Below are 15464 nucleotides of genomic sequence, written 5' to 3' on the forward strand. Positions count from 1 at the left end.
ACGATAACCCCACTTAGACGGATCTCAGGTTACCATTAAGCTCTGCCCTTAAGCAGAAACCAAGTGCAGGAAAAAATGATACAGAGTTAAAACTGCAAAAACTGTAAGCAGTCAGGTCAGAATGATAAGGAGAAGAAGAAGAAGAAGAGGAGTTCAGGTGAGGACAGTCTTCAAATTGGGAATGGAGAACCAGTTCTTATTCGTACCCATTTACTGCACTGCGTCACTACTGAATCGACAGTTTCAGAGCAAAACAATATTTCAGCAAAGCGTACAGTCTTAATTTAAATGCTGAAAAAAGACAAAAGTCTTAAACTGACAACACATTTATATTCAGCTTAATCCTCACTGGTTTCAGGCAAAAGCAAACATACCGGTTTAGTCTGACACATGTATGAAAAGTAGAATTGTGTAACAATCTTCTCGGTTCACAAAAGTCTTTTATTAAAGCAACCCTGCAGCAGTATAACAGTCAAAATCCACATGTAGGCCTCTATGATCAATTAGTCATTACAGTTTAATTCCTGAAAGCCAATCCAGTGACCCGGATAATTGGGACAATGTCGACAACAGCTTCCAACAGTCACGACGAAGGGCGATCAGCCGGCACATCATAGCTTGGGTTTTACAGCACTCACTGCTTCAAAAAAACATTTACATTCACAAAATGAATGATTTACAATCATAATAAACAGAAAAACAGCCCGATACAGCAGCATCTGCACTGCGGTTACCCATATGTTAAGACTTGGCTTTGCATCTGTGTGTCCATTCTGCACTACAGTATGTGTATGTGTCAGGTTATGTCACCAAAGCGTCTATAATTCAGTGTTATTACATTCTCACACAATCATGCTGTACATACACACAACACACACAATGTGGACCATGACAGAACCTTCACTGCGAGCCAGAGGAGCATGTGATGAAGCCTACATAAATATCCAACACCGTCATATGAACAGTTAGGCAGACGCTCAGAAAAGAGCAGATGGTCGCACTGCCTCCAACAGAACAATGGCTCCCAGGGAATCCATAGTCAGCCAATCGCTGACTGGCAAAAAAATGCTTAGATGTTCGCTTTAGCCTTTTGCACACAACACATGCAGAAACTGCAGGACAAGCCAAAAAACTGCAGTATTTTGCTGTTGTTTTAACCCATAGTTGGGTAAAATATGGATAAACCCAACATTTGGGTAAATTTCAACTCATAGTTGGGTAACAGCAACCCACACTCTCTGAAAAAGATACAAAAGCTGTTTTAAAAAAAAGATGGTACATAATATGTATATTTTTGGTATATATGTAAACTTTGACGAGAAAACGCTTCCCTGCCAATGACTAGTATTTCCATCTTTCCGCTATTATTCCACAACTAATAAAACCCGGACGTATCGCCCTAGGGCAAACTGTATGTCCGTCTAAGTTTTGAGGATCGCTCTGCATTTGATCTCTATCAGAAGTCATTCACAAAAATTGAATTATCTCAGCTTTTTCCTCAAAATTTGGTGTTTTTGAAGAAACCTAACCATATTTGAGAGGTGATAAAAAGATAACTGATTTTATTTTAAATCAGAGTCTGTTCATTCGTTATGTTGAATGTTTATATATTTAAAGAAGAACATTTTCTGGACGGCATTCAACTTTTGTGAAAATCATGAAAAATATTGGTGCTGGCTGGCAACTTAAAAAGAAAACGTTGGTGTTGAAAGAGTTAACTGCAAATGAGCTGATGAAATGCAAACTCTGATTGCCATGATGGTGGTTTGTTGAAATTAAAACTCAATTGTGCTGTCAATTATTTATTCACTCTCTCTCTCAATGCACTAAATGGCAGTGCCATGGTTGGACAGTGCAGATTAAGTGGCGGCATTATTGTAATCAGATCCCCTTCTGACATCACAAGGGGAGCCAAATTTCAATGACCTATGGTTTATTTCTCCTTCCAATTAAATTCATGTAAAGAATTTTAAAAACCAATAAACTTCAAAAATGGAAATAGTGTTTTTTCCAAGTGCTTGCTGACTGTTTGCAGGAGAGGACTGATCAAAATGCAGAATAACATAAAATAAAGGTCGACAATGAATACAGTGACATATTTATCTGAATAATTGGGGACAGTAAAAATGTGAAATAAATGACAGCAATAAACATCAAAGCTTTCATGGTAAGGTTGACATTTGCATAGAATTGCTCATCCATGACTAGTTTGACTTGCTTTTTCATTCACACGGAGCACAGCGTACCAGCTATGTACCAACAATGTAATTCATATCGGATACTGATGCACTCAATGTAGGCTGATGAAAACTGAAGTGAGCTGAGGTTTTTTTCCCCAAAGGACATCAAATCCACGTGTATTATTCATGGATCTTTCATACGATCTGAGATCCATCATAACTTCCTGAGAGAGGAACAACACACATATGACTTGCAGATATGTACTTGTCCTCTGTTGTTATCTTACTGAATTACACACTAAAAGGCTGAATTATTGTGAAGTGCACCATGTTGACAGACACAGAAGAGGATCTTTAACCGCTGCAAGCCCAGGATGTTTTCTCACACAGATTCTGTCAAAGTCCAACCAATCCTGGGTCTCTAATACTCAAACAGAGGATTAACAATGCAATGCAGTGTTTTTTTAAGGTTGCAGTGGTGTGAACACTGTATACCGATTTGATCATCATGTAATGTGCAATCCTGGACTAAATTTGCAATTTCTTATTTGCTTAAAAACATTTACTATGTATACATCCAGGATTGAAATCCAGGCTAAAGTCTCATTTTTGACATGACCTTACTCTGTCAATATCAAAGATATCAAGATTATATTTTCACAGTATGTTTCTTTACATTATGTAGGATGAATCTGTAAAAGATGTGGGAGACTTTTATAACAGTATAACAAAAACTGAATCTGGTTTTCATTACATATCACAATACGTGGGTTACAGTGCAATGTGTTGCAATACAGTAAAGTTCAGTGAAATGCTGGGATTTTTCTTATTTAGGAATATAATGGGATCAAATTTTAGAAAAGCTTTCATTGAGAACACATCACCATAGGCAAATCTTAGCAAAAAAATTGTGGTGTGCCCCTATGATAGTACTTCCTTTCACTGTTTAAGTTTAGAGATAAGAAAAATGCTATTTAGTGGTCGAGATGTAAACTCCAAATAAAACGTCATGACTCTTGTTTGATTTCCATTTTAAATTTGATATTGCATTATTATGACTCAATTCAGTATTGTCAAACTAAATTTGTGTATTTATTCTTTTTAGTTCTAATTTATTATTATAAATAATAATATAAATATATAAATATAATAATATATAATAAATATCACAGTACTCACATGTATACATTTTTTACACCCCCTAGTGTTCATGTAGTCATCACGTTCATGTGTACGATCCCAAGGAAGACACTTGCTGATAAAATATACACATTAAATTAGGGGTGGGCAATAAGCCTATAGGTATGATAAACTGGTAAAATTGGTCAGCCGGTAGAGATTTTGGACTATCATCTATATTGAGGTTAAGCGTCCACGTCACATTGGTGTGCGTGTGGTCACAAAAACGTAACGTTAATATTGTTTAGTGTTTATTATTATTATTTATTTATTTTTATTTTTTATTATTATTTTTATTTTATTAATTGCCTCAGATAATGTTTTTGTGGTTTTTGTGGTGTAAAAGAAAAAAATATAAATAAAAAGTAAAAAAACAAAAACGTAACGTTTGTACAAATTTAACCACAGCAGATTTAAAACAATTGATTTTAAAGGAACAGTATGTAAGAAATTTATATCAATTAATTATTAAATGGCCCTGAAATGTCACTAGACATTAAGAAATAATTTTCATTTCAAATACTTATATCACTCACAACAGCAGTCCTGCCAGGATATTGTCATTTAAAAAGTGGAGTTGCAGCCCTCAACTGATGTTTATGTTGTCATTTGGTATATTTGCCACCAGCTGTGTGATTGCAGTACCAGTTTTAGCCACACGTTTTGTGATTGCAATACCAGTTTTGGCCACAATCCTACATATTGTTCCTTTAAGCCGTTGAAACACAAACAACATTGGAAAATGTGCGCACTGTTTCTGTGTGAGAGGAGCGCGCAAGTCACACACCTGCTGCTCATTAAGCTCGTGAGCATTATTGCCACTTTATTGGCCTTAAATACATATGCGTCAAAATTCCCGTTTTTGCCAGTATCCTCATAAACATGACCATTTAATCTTAAGAGAAAGTAAACAACTGAAAAAGAAAAGGCATGTGTATTTACGTAATAACATAAAAAAGAAAAAAGAAAACTCTACCGTGATACATTTCGTTACCATGATATAAAATGTAATCCTACTGTAGGCCTATGCAATTAATCGTATTTTATTTCAATTTGCACATTTCGATTGCAAAAACAAGATAATTGAGGTAATTTGATTAGTCATCGACTGTCCCTACCTTAAATGTAAGTCACCAAACGTTTCTATCAAACCCATAAATGTAAAAGCATTTGAAAAATATTGCCAACCCTTGCTTTAATAAGAGTTGAATAGAACACAGCATAAATCTGCTAGCTTCACATTCAAAGCAAATTAAGTTGAACTGCTATAGCAGCTAAATCTGAAATCTGTCCTATGACTCATCATGACTAACATCTAATCTTAAAATCTGCCACACAAAAAGCAAACAAACCACTTTTGTTAAGATCAGAGAAAGCATAAAAAGACTTAAATTGGCACCTTTAATTACTCTATGGTTAATTTGGAAGCTTTACTGGCCCTACGAGTGAATGTAAAAGCCAACATTTCACTATCTTGGTTAACCTGATATAGTCCGGCTATGAGTTACTAACTTGAATGAGCATCCAAAATACACTTGAATTTGGTTACATGTCATTTTTGCCAAAATAACTTTCGAGGTTTATGATTAGGGCTGAAACGATTCATCGAGTTACTCGATTTACTCGATTCAAAAAATTCCTCGAGGCAAAAATTCTGCCTCGAAGCCTCGTTAAATTCCTATGACGCGCACTACACGCGCCGATATCTGATTCACACGGACCGTTGTTCAATGTTCAGGAAGCACATCATAGCGCGTGGTACATTTTGAATTTAGTTGGCGCGATGGCGGAGCGAATATGTCCATAAACGGCAGAGAGAGAATGTCTAAAGTTTGGGATCATTACATTATCATTACATTCAGCATCTGAACCGAAAACATCCACTGCTGTTTCACCAAGCGTCGATGAAACAAGGTAACGTAGCTTCCGTTGATTTTAATCCCATACTGTATTTGTAGCGATGTCGTTATGCGGTTTGACTAGATATGATGTTTAGCTTTGATGTTTTTAAGTAGTAAACGTATTCACGTTCAATTGCAGGACAGTATAGATTAAAAAAGAACCCCTTCACACACACGCATGCACTACAGGTGTGTGTACCAAAAAATGGCACCACAGTGCAATCATATATGGGCAACTTGTAATCTGACATATTCTGTTCAATAATAATAATCTCTGTCTTATTGGAGTTTAGCATAAGGAAGTTATTCTCTCTCACGCGAGTCAGACCGATCGCGCAATGCATCACATATGCTTAAACTTTTATGTAGCCACGCAACAATAATTTCAGCATGCATTCACTGTATACAGCGGGCCGTGATGTTGTGATTTTTCGAACGGATTCTTAACCTAAAATGCACCGCAATGCAAGTGATGCAAACCAAATGCAGCGTTCTATTGAAAAGTAATGTATGTATTTCTGCAGTACCAAAATGCAATGAAGCAACTGAACGTCTGACTGGGGTGTCACTCTTCCTCACGCACAGAACGCGTGCACACACACAAACACAAGTGCACGTGCGCGCATACACACAGGTTGTTACCATAGCAAATAGGCTCATCCCAGAAATGATATATTATATGTTAAAAGCCTAATGGTAAATGCTGCAGGTGTAGAAATGTACATAAACCAGATATTTACTTTGATGTCAGGGCTAGATTACAGCATGAAACCAGTTGTGCATATTAATATATTAAAGTGTTTAATTGTTGGCACTGGCACTTATAAACACTAAATGGGTAAAAAATTGAAATAAATAGGCTTATTTCTTGGAGCCAAATACCTCTGTTTTTTTAGAAATAAAAGCCAAATGCTTGAACATTTTAAAGCCAAGTCATTTTCGTTATGCATTATTTGTTTTGGTTGTTTAAAAAAACACAAAAAATTATCCGATTACTCGATTAATCGATCGATTCAGTGCTAGATTAATCGATTACAAAAAGAATCGATAGCTGCAGCCCTATTTATGATATTCCATCATTTTGGAAGAGTTTGGTTTAGTTTATTTTATTTCATTCATTTTTGGGCTATTTTAAAGGCGGGGTGAATGATTTTTGAAAAACACACTTGTAGCCAATTAGCAGAAAGGGGCATGTCTACTAACCGACATCGTTGCCTGGGTTGCGTATATGTGGGGCGGGTCTATCAAAAGTAGGTCCAGATTCTATTGGGGTAGGGGCATGTTTAAGTGATTACAAATGTCAACATTGGCTTTCAAAGATCATGCACCCCGCCTTTAAGGCCCAAGTTGTGTCTTGTTTAAGCCTAGATGCCTGGGTTGTGTTTATTATGCCTATTAGATGCCTTTCAAACACAAAATTGCTTGCTGGTTAGGTACATTCACTGCTGATGTCAGTTAATTGTGGGGCAAGACCTCATCCCACTGCAAACCTGTCTTACTGTATTTAACTACACATGCCTCTTCAACCCACAGAAATGGATCATAAAAAAACTGGCTGTACTCTAAGAGAGTTAGTTCTGCTTCAGGCATGCAGTGCCATCACCGAAATCAAGCACTTAAAAAAATATTGCCTGGCTGCAAATGAAAACACTGGAAGCCAACACCATATTAAAGAACACAAAAATGGAAAAGACAAGCCACAAGCTTTGACCGCAAATGAGCAGATGAAATAACAGTTGGGAATGTCCTTACATATTCCTACAAGCCCTGTTGCCTGGTGGACAGAAGTGAAAGGCACAAATACATGTTTAACCATAAGGTGGAGGCCAAGACACCTGCCTGGTCTTGTCGTGATGGATGAAAACGGAGTCGAGTGTTACATTTGAAATCTAATACAGTATTCTGGAATAATAAGCACCAAAATTATTAATGAAATCAGCTTATTAGAGTTTGCATAACTTTGCTCTTTGCTCTCCCCCGATGTAGGACACAAACTCCTGCGTTGATGCAAACTGTTCTGAAAAAACTAGAGCAAGCAGTTTGGACATTCTGTGACTGTGCACTATAAATATAAATGACGCAGACATTTAAAATGCTGCAAAGCATCCCTTTAAGGTGTCTTATCCGTTCTGTGCTGAATGAATGACCTTTGAGCGCTGGTAACGTTCCACTAGAGGAGCTCTGGAAATGAAGTAGTCACCCGACATGCTTCACAGAACCAACCAGACATTGTCATATGCGCCCCAAAACCCCCCTCTTCACCGATGGTTGGTTCCTTTGAATAAGAAGTTATGAAACGGGTTACAAAAATGAATGCTGGCTGTGGCCCAGCCCGTCTAAGTGCAGCTGATGCGATTGGTGTACTTTCTTAGGGCCAAAATGGAATTACGTAACCGGCTCTGACTGCAAAACTGAAGGTTCAACATCGTCCAGATTTTATGACAGGGAGATGGGCCGGCAGTGATGTGCCCTACGGAAATCTTTCAGGATGACCCAGCCCATGTAAGCTTTGGATTCATCACCAGTTCCTTGATAAAAACTGTGTTTCTTTGTTTAAATGGGTCTTGCCACTGCCCAATTAGTCAGACTAAAGGATCGACCAACCAGGTCTCAAGTGGGAACCTTACCAAAGGGCTGATACATCCAGTCCAATATATCTACTCTTAAAACTTTATTCACATAAATTTGAGTCCCACTTTCCAAATATTAACAAAAACATAAAACCTCAACAGTGAGACTGAGTGGTTTAACGGAGTTGTCGAATTTAACAAGCAGGCCATAAACACAAAACTGCTGCAAAAGACCTGGCTGGTCATGTGAAACTCTACAGCTAACATCCAGACTAATGCTACGTACACATCAAATGCGGGGCATCACGTTACTCCCTCTAGATAACTCGCGGGACTTAAAGGTGACATAGAATGATTGAACAGGGTATTTATCCTTGTTCGGTGATGTGACATGTAGACAATTTTTTTTTGTTTGGGTCTGTAATGCCTTAGAAGCTTCCTAAAAACCTCTCTCAGATAGCTCTATTAGGGTGGGGGATTTTAAACAAGTGGTTTTGCACCTATTTGGCTCCCCCTACTGGCTTAACTTGCAATCTCATTACTGATTGGCTGACTTTGCTGCCACTCAAAAAATGTAGTCAATTATTTTAAAGTGGAGGCGCAGTGAGATGCCTGTGATGTCATAAGGATCAGTTTTTCAGATTGGGCCGTTTTCTGGCTGACATTTCTAAAAGAGTAATTTCTATGAGACTGAGATGTTTAGCATGTCTAGCACTTTTTGTATGTTCGTGAATGCGGGTAGACTACCATTATTTAACAAAGACAATGTAAAAATGGTTTTTCATTCTCTGTCCCCTTTAACTTCATCTCATGCTAATTTTTAGCTCCAGTTGAATATTTTCAACTTGGCCAAAGACGTGTTTGAGGAGAATATCGCGTGTTTTCATGGCAAACTCGCCGCCCATTTCACACCATTCTTCGCGTGACTATTATGTTATAAAAGTAATAATAATACCTGAAACATGAGGAGAACTATGTATACAAAAATGAAGACAAATCAATCAGCAGATAGAGGCTTCTCTGCCAAAACGTAAAACCATCATTCAACAAAGCCGAACATGTTATATGTCCTTCACACTACAGTCATGCCAAAAAAAGCTGCTTTAAGCATTATAATTATTACCCAAAAGAGTAAAGGGCGCCATTTTCTACTACGCCCAGTGTTTGACAAAAAATAGCTCCTCGGACCACAGCTCTTTCAAAGCCCCCCTTAAAATGGAAATCATGGCAGCCACAACCGCTGAGAATCTATTTATCACAGAAACATTTCATTAAGCAAACAAGCCCCAGAGCTATTTAGCAACTCTTTGGAGGATACGTTATCATCAATTCATCAGAAACAGCCTCAGAAACTCAGTGAAGTGACTCATATTTGTCATCTTTCAGATGTCAGCACAACATCAATAGTGACTTCTGTTTTTCACCTTCAAACATAAGGATGTTTCAATGAATTTAGTGTAATAATAATGTTGATACTTGAAACACATGGCTGAGAGTGAGAATCAAGTGTGGATGTGAATAAGGCTACAGTTTTATTACAGCATTCAGTAACTTACTGTATTTACCATACCGGTTCAGTAGTCAACCTTCCACTCAACCGCTTCTACATGAATAGCTGTCCAAGATATTACATCAAAAATTATCTGTGCAAGCTCTTTTGAAGCCGAACAGTGACTTTTGCGTACAGTTACAACACTAATAAATAAAAACATTTTGTTGTCACTCAAAAAAAATGTCTACACTTGTATTACAAATTATCGTGGTGCATACGGTTAAACACAAAAGCCAAAAATATAAAAGGGTTCGGGTATATATATCAGTCCCTCCAGAAAAACGTGATTAGCCAAAGTCTGCATATTTATGCAGGGGCCAATTTTTTCAAATACGGCACACTTTCGCAGCATAAATAGCAGATTTCCTTGCGCAAAATATGCGGAACTTGCATGATTTCATAATCCCTGCATTTTTGTAGCAAAAATCACATATATCTTAGCAGAAAGTTGAAAAATGTTGCATTTACTTCACACAAGCGCAGCCATGTCCCCTGTTGCCATGGGAACGTTATGAAGTGAAGTGATTTTGTGCCGTGAACATCATTGAAAAGCTGCAAACAGTTTTTGCAAGTTCACGCAGTTTTTGCAAGTTCACGCAGTTTTTTTACGTTCACGCAATTCATGCAAGTTCACGCAATTCATGCAAGTTCACGCAATTCATGCAAGTTCACGCAATTCATGCAAGTTCACGCAATTCATGCAAGTTCACGCAATTTCATTGCATAAAATTGCATAAATATTAGAGCCCGACCGATTTATCGTTTTGCCGATTTTATCGGCCGATATGAGTCTGTCACAGATATATCTGTATCGGCGTATAAGCCGCAGATATGAAGCCGATATGAACGTTCCTTACAGAAGACATTAAATGCTTTTGAAAGATGTAAGAACTTGTTTGTCCAGCAGAGTGCGCCCTATTGGTTGCTAATGGCGACCCAGGTCACTCACTGTAGTGACACCAGCCAACCCCCCTTCACTTCAGTCAGTCTCTCAGTTCAGGTGGAGGCAGCCACGCGGTTTCTTCACAACATTTTACACCTGGTATTAAGACGCGCTGTGGTCGATTGGATTATAAGTGGGCGAGAAAGACACAATTCCGGTTTACATTTGGTGTTTTTAATCCATCTCTTTTGTCCACTTGCGAGTTGTTTAAAACGCAAGCGGAAGAAATGATGTGAGGCGGAGAAAGGACGCGCTTTAACTGCCGCGCAGTCTGTGGGAGTACAGCTGCTTGTGCTGTTACTGAACATGCTCATTTCAAAGCAATTGATTAAATAAGCTCGCGCAACTTTACACCCTCGCTAAATTAAAGAGGCGGAGAGCAGACACTTTAGTTTTATAAAAGTTTAAAGTCCCGGCAGAACACTGTGGGTTCGTGTTATAAAAACGTTGTGCAGTACATTAAACATAAGCCTACATCATTATGTTGTCAGCAAGTCAAGCATTGTCGTCTTAACGGTAAATTTCGAATTAATTTGTGAAGTACATAACTTATTGTAAAGCTAATAAACAATGACTTTATAAGTTTCCATTTTCAAAATAAGCCCAATATAACATTATTCTCGTCAAAACTGACAATCATTCAAGTTATATGTATTTTGTTTTGTTTGTGTTTTAAAGTTATTTATAATTAGTCAAGTTTACTGTTTTGTGCACTTATATTAGAATCATTTTGGATAATAAAATTTATTGTTAACTTGTAAAACACACCTGCCTATATTACATATCTTTGTCACATCATTTGAAGTGTTTGATCACCACATTTGTGAGTGATCATTGCAAAAAAAGTATTTATATATAGTATATTCTGTTAATGTATATAGTGTATTATATGTACAGTAGCCTGCTGTAGTATAATATACAGTAGTATATGTGTACTGTTCTATAATATACACAAAGAATATCGGCCGATATATCGTTATCGGTCTTTTTTTACTCCCTAATATCTGTATCGGCATCGGCCAAAAAAATGCATATCGATTGGGCTCTAATAAATATACTGCATCTTCCATTGAATTTTTTATAAAAACCTGCTGCAAGATCAATACTTTTTTCCCGCAACAAAAAAAAACAGTTTTTCTGGAAGGACTGATATATATATATATATATATATATATATATATATATATATATATATATATATAATAGAATAGTTATTATTAAGTTATTCAATGTTCACATGCATTATTTCGAGTCTCTTACAACAACACCCATGTCATTTGCAGTATGTTACAGTTACCCCAATAAACATTCAAACTTAATGAAGTCTATTGATAAGATAAAATTCAATATGACAAGTCTGGCGTAACACTGTCCCACAGAGAGGAACAAATACACAGAGAAACCTAACTTTCAACTCTGAACTTGACATTACATGAGACACTCAATATTGAATGGCACTTTCCGTGTGCCCCGTGGCTAAACTCGTGTCTAACCAATAAAGATCGCAGCACAGGAATCTCTCCATGTCACAGTAAATGAGCTGGTCGAAAACTGATTAACTGATACGGTGCACATGCTCATGATGCCGTGGCCCCAAACAAGCTGTTAACATGCATGCAGTGGTACCATGTGACGGATGAGACACTTGTTATACAGCCAGGGTGACCAATAGGCCGAACATTTATTTATTTATTTAGCGAACTTGACATACACATTGCATCTGTATTGCATACACTGCTGATGGAAATTCCTATTCAGCGAGATCTGTTTAAGCTACAGGAACCGTATAACAAACTTCGCAAGTTCCTAAATCTGTAATAAGTGAAAAAAATATGGATAAATATTCAGGATGGAATGCATAATATTGTTATTATTAGGATACAAATATGAGCTTCTTATCTTCAGGACACATCTGGCTAAGGGGATGTAAGCAATATAAGACTGGCTGTCAAGAAAGTGAATCATGCACTATTGTTCTGCAGAGGAACAGCAGAGTTTGGCATCACATCACATGCCACGGACCATCAGGTGAACTCACAGGCTATTCTCAGGTTGACTGCTTTGATGTTTTGCATACTGGACTCTGCATTAATGACTTAAATAATATGACAGAATCATTAATTAAGTAATAGCTGACTTGGGAATGGCCCTTGAGAATATCTTAAAATATCTTTCCACTATATGTTAATGTTATTTTGGCCACTTGGTAGCATATATCCTCAAAAACCATGCAAGTATCCAAGAAAAAAAACTATAGAGACTACAATAAATATGGATTCATTTGTGACAAGGATAAACCACAGTGTTTTGTGAGATTAATTGTTTAGCTTCATATTATTGATGGTCACGACTAGTCATATCACACCAGACCCTTTCACAGGGTATTAAAAATCTTTTATTGTTTATAAATATATTTTCTGCCTGTGGCCATCTGTCTGTATGCAACGGTACCATCAAGGCACATTTTAAGCGTTGCGAACGTTAACTTCTTAGCAATGTCTTTGTGTTTCTCATAACTTATTGGTTGTTGTGAACACTGTTGCGGGTTACGTCGACGTAAGAGACGTTAAGATGGCGCCGGCCCGCTTTAATTATGGGGCCAAATGAAAACGCAATTATTTAACATCTTGGAAGCAGACATTTACTTGGGTAAAGCATGACGAAAAAAAAAAATTTTTTGCAATGTTTTGCACAGTTTGCCGTCAAGTCAGAAGCCTTTTTCGTTGGAACAAGCAACTACCGTAAACAAAACCTTGACACACATGAGAAAGTTTTCCATTTCTGTGAATTAGAGTTAACATTTAAGTTTGCCAATTGTCTTATCAAATGAAGAAAAATGTATGCAGTTATATTTGACTTGAAGTATTATTTTAAATATGTGCCACTGAAATCTTTTTTTTTTATGGGGCCAGTGAAAATTTTGTCAGGGAAAGTGAAAACCTAAGCTACTGGCCCCGACTGGGACAGTATAAATAATTGTTGGCGTTGAGCCCTGATAAAGGAATAGATAAAATACATTTTTTATTTAGGGAGAACTATCAATTTCATTTTTCATACTTTCCTTATGTTTAAAGCAATATTCATAAAGATTTTTTTTATAAAATAAAAGAAACCAATTTGATGGTGTGCCAGTTTATCACTTGACATCCAATTTAAAATGGTTCATAAGCAAGCCTATTGAAAACCACTGCTGTAGGTAAGATGAGACCAAAGAAGTAAATGTACTTATAATCATCCCCATACATCCTGGTTGCAAACAAAAGAGCAGCTTTGCCATTTTGACATACAAAAAGAGTTTCGAATGACATAAGGGTGTGTACGTGATGACAAGGTGCGACTTGACTTAACTGGCCAAATTTAGATGTGTTAATGTGCGATGTCTGCCTCGGTGCATTACACTTTGAACGCACAATAATCGCATAACCGAATCATTAAAAGATGCAAATTTAAGGTGCATTCAAAATTAATCTAGAATAATTATCAATTCTGCCCTTATTCATCTGTTCAGTTATTTCCACTTTGGTTTTCGTGTTAGCAGCTTAATAGAGTCGCACGCGGGGATGTGGGTTGCGTTATAGAGTGTGGACCTGCATTATGACAGCCTCGCGTGCCCAGCGTCCAATCAGACCCGCAACGATGTCAGGGTAACAGTGTATCGCTTTTATCATTCGAGATCAATGATACATCTCTTATAGCACAAAAAACGGGTCCCTTTTATCATTATAGCGTAACGATGTATGGCTTATACATCATTACCGTACAACACAAAAAGCGCGATCGCGACTGGAACCCATCATACATTCGCATACAAAAGCGCTGGTGGGTTAACGTTGCTAAATGCATGAAGTTGCGTCCGCATTACGGTTTTTCAATTTAAAGCTAAATCCGATCGACTCCTGTTTCCATTATCTATCTGCTTGTTACATAAACACAGCGGGAACACGCGCGAAATATCCCGTGTCTAAAAATAAACGCAGGAGTGCAGATAGATCAATACTCACGCGTTTGAATATCAGATCGGCAGAGCTCAAAGGAGATTCAGATCCTCGCGTGCCACTGGAATGAAGTTGAGAGTCCCCCTCTAATCTCGTTGATGTTCCCTTGAACGGAGCGGATGGGTACGCCGCAAAGACGTTTGATCACACAAGCGGCCTAGTACACTGGCGCTGTCGGTGGCGCGCAACGTGTTTTCAGAAACGGACTCTGTTTGGCTGAGAGAACAAAGGACCGCCCATATTCCTTCGATCGGGGCGGGGGGCTGAACTCGAGGGACGAATGTGATTGGCGGAGAACACTGAGGCGAAATAGATCGCTGTAAACACATTTGAGGATTACGTTTGGGAGGTAAAAATATAAATTTGGTGCGTTTAATTATATCTGTAAAATAGAGGGAGATGATGGTGTATAGACACGCTGTATCCATACACACAGAAAAAAACGAAATGAAAACGAAAAAGGCTTTTTGAAATAAGTCTTGAACAAGCTTAGGCATTAATATTAACATAATAATAAAATAATAATTATATATTGTTTTAAGTTGAAAAAAAAAATATTCATAGGCCTACATGTTTAAGTTATTTATATTTATTTTTTAGAATAAAATATAAACAAAGTAATGCAAAAACCTGTTATTTAAAATATAATAAACCCTTGAAACTTAGTGCCTACCCAGTGCCTACAGCTAATACTTCAAAATAATAAAAGTGGATAGTCTGAGGCACATCTTATTCAAGGCACTCTAAAATAAAAGTTTTATATCATGTTCTGGAATAAAATCCTTTATTTCATTTGGGCTTTCCACAAGTGGACATTAAATAAAATAAATAAATGTTGTACAATAAAATATTAATGCATTTCAAATTAAATACAGGCTTTTAAACTTTTTTAACAAGAACAGGTGCCATTGCTTCATCGGTTTTCAACAATTAGTGTTTGATATAAACTCAGACAAATGGCTCCTGTGTTTTTCAGAACACAAAATCTTTTTACATGAATCGTCAGATATTGTCTCAATAAAAGACTCTTATTTATGTGATACCAGTCAGTCAGATCATAATCTACAGTAATTAATTAATTATGCAGCATATTGCGCAATCTAAATGAAGTAGTGCATATCTGATCTGCAGCTTAAGGGTAGTC

The 15464-nt window shown here is 37.2% G+C and overlaps 1 protein-coding gene across 1 annotated transcript in view; it reads right to left on the bottom strand.

The window, feature by feature from the left end:
* The window catches only part of adarb1b (adenosine deaminase RNA specific B1b), a 171415-nt gene extending 156907 nt beyond the window's left edge, over positions 1–14508 (bottom strand). The window contains exon 1 of the mRNA XM_065252256.2: positions 14327–14508. The gene's annotated coding sequence lies outside the window, so the exon portion shown is untranslated. The remainder of the gene's footprint in view (positions 1–14326) is intronic.
* Between the last annotated feature and the right edge of the window lie 956 nt (positions 14509–15464).

Source organism: Paramisgurnus dabryanus, chromosome 15 (genome assembly GCF_030506205.2).
Source record: "Paramisgurnus dabryanus chromosome 15, PD_genome_1.1, whole genome shotgun sequence".
NCBI lineage: Eukaryota > Metazoa > Chordata > Actinopteri > Cypriniformes > Cobitidae > Paramisgurnus > Paramisgurnus dabryanus.